The 6,684-nt window shown below is 39.9% G+C and overlaps 1 pseudogene; it reads left to right on the plus strand.

Annotated features, from left to right (window-relative positions):
- Nucleotides 1-6,035: 6,035 nt before the first annotated feature.
- Nucleotides 6,036-6,154, plus strand: LOC121814971 (annotated as a pseudogene).
- Nucleotides 6,155-6,684: the final 530 nt, after the last annotated feature.

A 6,684-nucleotide genomic window follows, 5' to 3' on the forward strand; every position in this document is an offset into this window, starting at 1 on the left:
TGGTTCTTTATAAATAATCTTGAATAGAACTGAATTTGGGTCAAGCTTAACTGAACATTTTTTCTGAAGTATTTCCTCTTTACCACTTCTTTTGAAATTGATTAAACTCACCTGCCAGGAAATAATTTTTCAATCACTCCCTTTTTACTATGAACATTTGTTATTAATGTCAGCAACTCAAATGCTTCTTTCTTTTGGTACTAAATCCTGCACATGCTCAAACGAAAACTGGGTGTCTGTGGACGCAGAGTTTACATGAAGGGATCAGTTTAAGAGAGAAAAATCTCAGAGCCCCAATTTCGTCTTTATTTCCTATGCACAAAAGACTTCTTCGCTGGTTAATAAATTATAAGGTTCAGCTTTTAAGTAGACAAACACTGTGTGTGGCTTGCTGCTCTGCATGGCCTCTTATTTAAACCAGTCATCTTATATGTGTATATTAAAAAAGTCTACATGTTTCCCGGGTTTTAAACATTTACTTGCATTTATTACTCTCCAAAAAACTTAGTCGGTGATAAAAAATAAAATAAAAACAGTCATTAATAATGCAGTATCAAATGGTAACACAACTAATACTGTATTTTGTCCTGTGTCTCTCTCTGCTTTCTTCTCTTTCCCTTCACACCCATTCAGTCGCAGCAGACTGTGGAGTTGGTTCTGCCAGAGGTTTCGTTCTGTTGAAAGGGAATTTTTCCTTGCCACTGTCGCCAAGTTGCTTACAGGGGGTAGTGTGATCGCTGGGGTTTCTTCTAATATCATTCTAATATTCTAGGGTCTTTATCTTAGAATATAAAGCACATTGAGGCAATTGTTGTTGTGAATTGGTACAATATTATTAAAACTGAACAGTGCTCGCCGGTCCTTCACCAGTCAGCCTGCCTTTTCATTTCTGTTTTCATCTCATTGTTCGCTCCCTGTCCCTTTTTCGCTCTATGTGCATTTGTGTGTGTGTGTGTGTGTGTCAGTGTTCCGGTTTATGTGCAACTTGGAGCATTTTCCCGACCTGAAAGCAGCCACACCTGACAACAATCAAACTCACCTGCTGTTGATGAACCTTGTTAGGAACTCACTATTTAACAGAGAGGCTGAGCTTCAGTCAATGTCAGATTGTTGAGTGACACAGTCAGTAAAACTCTGGCTCACTAAGGTAAACCTGTCTTTGGTCTTCGTCTGTGAGAAGTTAACTAATCATCACGTCTTTTTTAGCCAGGAAACCTGTGAGGAGAGTGTAGAGAGAGCTGAGCACTATTTGTAAATACAGCATCAGGAATTGTTTATCACACCACGGATCAAGACAAGAATTCACTGCGCGGAGTGTCACAAAGGCAAATGCTTTATTGGGAACTGTTTTTGCACGTCATTGTTCACTGTCAATAAATTCAGTGCGGACTGTGGTGGGGTTGGGTGGGCTGTCCCGGGCTCTGTGGGGCCGGGCGGCGCTGCTGAACTGGGTTGCCCTGGTTGGTTGCAGAGTATGAGGATGCCTATTGGGGTCAGTGGCGTAGCTGGCCCCAGGGAGGGGCCACTCCCCCTGCCAGTGGCAGACGCCCTCAGACATCGGTGCGTTGGTGGTTCTTTGTGTCCGGGGATGGGCCTCCAAGGTTTGGAGGCCTATCTCCACCCACCACCACTTCCCCCCTGCCAGTGGCAGACGCACTGAGAGAGGTACAATAGTGGTTCTTTGTGTCAGGGGGTGGGCGTCCAGGTACGCACTGGCTCACTCCTGGTGGCTGCTTGTCGGGGCCTCTCGGCCTGGGGCTTGGTCACTCTGGCACAGCTGCTGAGTGACCCCTCATGTGGGGCTCTTCTCAGCTCTTTCTGGGATAGTGGCACAGATGCCCCTCTGGTCTTCCTTGGTCTCTTGTGCTATGAGGGCCTCTCGATGTCTGGAGTTTTGATCTCCTCCATACCTGCTTCATGTCCTGGAGGACAGGGCTGTGGCTCCCCACACCCTCTAGCAGATCATTACATGAAGGAACCATTTAAATACAAGCGCGTCCATGCTCACAGGTGTACACACGGGTGCTCACACACACAAACTACACCCTTTTGGCTCCTACCTCAAAGCACACTGTGTGCTGTCGATCCTACGTGCTGCACAATAATATTCAATATTTAGTATTTACTGTTATATTCACAGAGGTCATCGATGATGTTGTTTATTATATTGCTCTCTTTTTCTTCTGCTTGTTTTCTCTGTTTTTCATTCTCAACAGGTGATCCAGGTGATCGATATATGTATTTTTTGTCTTTTGGTTTTTGCCCTTTATCACCGTTCCTCTTCCCCGCCGTTTTTCTTTCCCTCTTTCTTTATCCCTTTTCTTTACCCCAGTAATGTCTTACCCGTGTGTAGCAAGTGAAAATAAAATAAAATAAACAATAAAAGCAAAGGTGAATTAAATAGACCAATATGGCAAGGCCGGGATTGTCCATTTGGTAAAGTAAATCCGTTGGGCATCTTTCTTTGCCTTTAGACAACAATTCTGATGGAAAAAGAACCAAACAGGACAGATGGAAAAATAATAATAATTAATTCAGTGTTGCCTATCAGGAAGTCCTGCATTTGGGTCCCGGTTTGGTTGATTCCTGTCATGGCTAAAGTATTTCTGGACCTTAATTGCAGATTATGACAGTGTGTACTACAGTTAAGTGCTTTATGTGCTACAACACAAGAAAGGCAAAACGGGGAGGCAGAATCAGAGACAAGATCTGCTCACCAATCTGTCTGGAGAGAAAAAATAGAGAAAACAGCCCAGACAGTCCAGACTCTGATAATTTCCTTGATTCCATACTTAACATGAATGTTACATTAGTTTTAGAATATAATTTGTAGTAATTCCATTCTAAAAATGATAAAAAGAACAAACAACCTGACCTTATCCTTTTAAGCCCCAATGCCCCCACGCAAAAGGCAGGAGATCGGTTGGGCATTGGGGCTTAAGAGGTTATAGAAACGACTGGGTGGTTAGAGTGAGCAAATAAGCACAGGGCTCTACAAAGGAGAGGTTTAAGGATTGCACATCAACATGATGTAACCTGTATCAAAAACCTGCAGCTGTAATTTTGTTTATCGATCCACACGTTTGTGTTGTCACTTTGTGGACCATCATGAGTCAGTCCACTTGTCCTAGGCTTTCTCTGTTTTACAGGATAATTTTCAAAACAAGGTAGCAATATCACTGTTTTTAGGCCTCAGTAACAGAGGTCCAGAGACTGGTTGGTGTCCCCCTGGCAGCCACAGCTCACTATAAAAACAGTGCATTCCCTATGCACATTTCCTAGTAGTAGTGAAACCGTAAAAAGCACGACACAAACTAGAACCATGGACAATTGCATTAAAAGAAAAATTGGAGTCTTTTGAATCATGTTGGTTGTTTTGGGTTATTTTAAACTTTTAAAAAATAGCTCTCTGATCAAAAACAAAAACGGTAACAAGTGGCTTTTTATAAAGTATTGGCAGTAATTGTCTACAAAGTGATGTATGGAAAACCAAATTTGTTTCGTCTTGATTCATGGTCATTTTGATTGGTCCCAAAATGCTCCTGCATCATTATTTGTGTGTGGGCGATGGTCTTACGTCTACTTGTCTCTACGAGAACGAACCCTCCAAAGAAACCATTTTTCTCATTTACTTTCAATGCCAATGAATTTGCTGCTGTTCTAAACTCAGCCATCTGTAAATGGAAACATTAAGTGACCCCCCCCCCCAACAACTGTGTCTTATAATGGAGAAAAGTGATCTGAAGACAGAAGATGAACTAGAAAGCAATGACCACAGTTAATGAGCGGACAGAGAAAGGGAGTTAACAATGCCTGAAGACTTAGAAGACAATTACACTTGATCAATAGCATGGTATAAACCCAGACAGTCCTGCCACTTTAGATTGGACATAGCCATCAAATCTGCGCTTGCAATGAAAGGAGCTGCAGACTTGTTTGCACCTGATGATTGAATGACCCCTGTCTGTGTCTCCCTGTGTATCTGAAGGAAACCACTGAATACCAGTTAGTGAGCCAGTGGAAGAGGAGATATGTAGATGTGTGAAAGGTGGAAATAGGTAATACATTCCTGATAATAAAGAATATGACTCATGATACTTCCATTCATTTATGAGCTTGACGTTTGTTGGGTTTTGATTTGATGCGACTCATCTTGCAGATGGAGCTCCAGACAGCAGGGTGGGAATGAAAAGTCAATGTGACACACTATTAAGCCCAGAAAAAGGATTCAGAGGGAGATTAGCTATGATTGTGTTGAAATAATATGAAATTATTATGAAATAATCATTTGTGTAACTGTTCTCCAGACTATAGACCCTTATGTAATATCAGATATAGCAATTGTACTTTCAGTCATTTTTTTTCTGAGACTTAAATGGAAGAGTAACTCTTATTTCTAAATCTATGTAAGTCCATCAGTGAATATTAGAAAGAGAAAAAAAACAAGCAGAAGAACATAAAATCATGAATAGACTGACGTGAGGGAATAAAAAAATGTTTGAACATTGGCTTGCTTATTTCTATTCTTTTAGAAATAAAACTTAACAAAAAAGCCACTGATGCATACTAATATGCCAAAAATATGCCCAAAACCACCCAAAATGCTTGCAGTGAATTACAGTTATAATAACAAACAATAGTGGGTGTAATTATAGCCAGAATTAGCTTGGCAACACATTTTGCAGCACATATGAATATTTACTTTATCACTTTAGTATTTCATGTCCTGTCAGTAATTAGATTTTCTGTCTTACATGATAGTCAGTTACTTGCATGCATAACTTAGTGACATTTGATCTAATTAAAATATTTATACTATGCAATCCAAAGAGAAAGTATTTGTGCATATTTTTTTACTGTTGTTTGTTATGTATTTCATCTAAGTTTGAATAAAAATAAAAATGTTCATCCTTCATTGTGCAGACTGATGTGTTTGTGTGTTCATCACAAAAATAATTTATCTGATAAAAGTCTAATGATGTTCTGTGTATACCAAAAATCTGAGTTTAATGTCTAAACTTTTGAATCTGAATTTTCACATCACACCTTTTTGTCAGCTCTTTTCCAATAAACAAGTGCAATGTCTAAACCTATCAGCATTGCACAAACACTGAAAATGAGATGGTTACACATTTTATACCCAGTAGTTAAAAATTTCAGTGGAAAAAGCATTCATTTCATTGCAAGAATTTTCAACCAGGTAATTATTGTTTTTAAAGAAAAAAAATGATGCAAATGATACAGTTTAAGGCAAATTATTGTTCAATAAATCTGCCTGAAAGGGTTCTTGAGCCATTTATGAGACTCCCTTCCTTGCTCCTGTAAAATACATTTTACTTACTTACTTACATCATGACAAAAAAGATGTAATATCTGAAGTTGAATCACAGTATTTAATTTTTACTTTTATAGTGTGGGCCCAAAGAGATATCAGTGCAACTCGGAGGCCATCATCTTTTTTTGCGGTTAAAAGCTGGATTTTCCTGTTTGAGTCATTTATCGATTTTGTCACTAGTTAGCTAAGATAAACTAATGTAAGTCTATTAGCCGCAACCAACCACATGATGTCACGTTTCGTACTGAAAGAAGATGGCGCTAAACAGGTTTTTAAAACTTTAACTATAAGCACTTATTTCTTAAATCCAGCTTCACAGACAGTGTTACATCTATGCCAGTTTTTGAGAGCAGGACTCAGTGGTTAGCCTTTATATGTGTGGAATTTGCCCCCCTTTAAAAAAGAATGAATGCCATGGCCAGCTCTGCTACACCAAAAGATGTGTTTTGGCAATATAGAGTAGGTGTTAACAACACACACTGTAAAAATACAAACAGACAGGTTCCAGCTGGCTGGTGGATCTGGCCCCCTAGACCACTATCCCACCCACTTGTATTGTCATGAATGGAAAAATATAGTTTACAACATAATGCAATCCATTGGTTGTTGGGAGTTTGTCAGAAAACACCTGCACAGTTACAAAAAAACCCAAAATTGGACAGATAAAACCAAAATTACCTTGTACCAGACTGATGGAAAGAAGAAATGCCATACCACTCTGAACACACCTTGTCTTGTTAGATCTCTGAAGCTAAGCACGGTTGGGCCTGGTTAGTACTTTGATGGGAAACCACCTGGGAATACCAGGTGCTGTATGCTTTGTGGTGGCTGTAGCTCAGGATGTAGAGCAGGTCATCTACTAATCGGAAGGCTGGTGTTGGAGTCAGTCCAGTCTGCATGCCTAAGTATCTTTAGGCAAGATACTGAACCCCAAGTTGCTCTTAGATGCATGTGTCTGAATATTAATGTGTGTGAACATTAGATAGAAAGCACTTTAGTGTAGTACAAAGTGCTTGTATAAATGGGTTAGTGAGGCATGTATGAAAATGCTTTGAGTGCTCATATAGAGTAGAAAAGCACTATATAAGAACCAGACCATTTACCAAATGTATGGAGAAGACGAGGAACAGGTCATGATTCACATGATCAAGGATGTGGTATTTGCAATCATGGCTGCCAGTGCAACCAGTCTGCTAATGGTAAGTGATGATTGATAGCCAAATGCTGCAAAAGGGATCACAGTGCTTCACAGTGTCCCTAATTTCCTTCGGGATTAATAAAGTATTCTGATTCTGATTCTGATTCTGAAATACATAGAGCATAGGTGTCAAACTCTGGCCCGCGGGCCA

The sequence above is a fragment of the Haplochromis burtoni genome, unplaced genomic scaffold, assembly GCF_018398535.1.
Source record: "Haplochromis burtoni strain Fernald_Lab_line unplaced genomic scaffold, NCSU_Asbu1 Contig_111, whole genome shotgun sequence".
NCBI lineage: Eukaryota > Metazoa > Chordata > Actinopteri > Cichliformes > Cichlidae > Haplochromis > Haplochromis burtoni.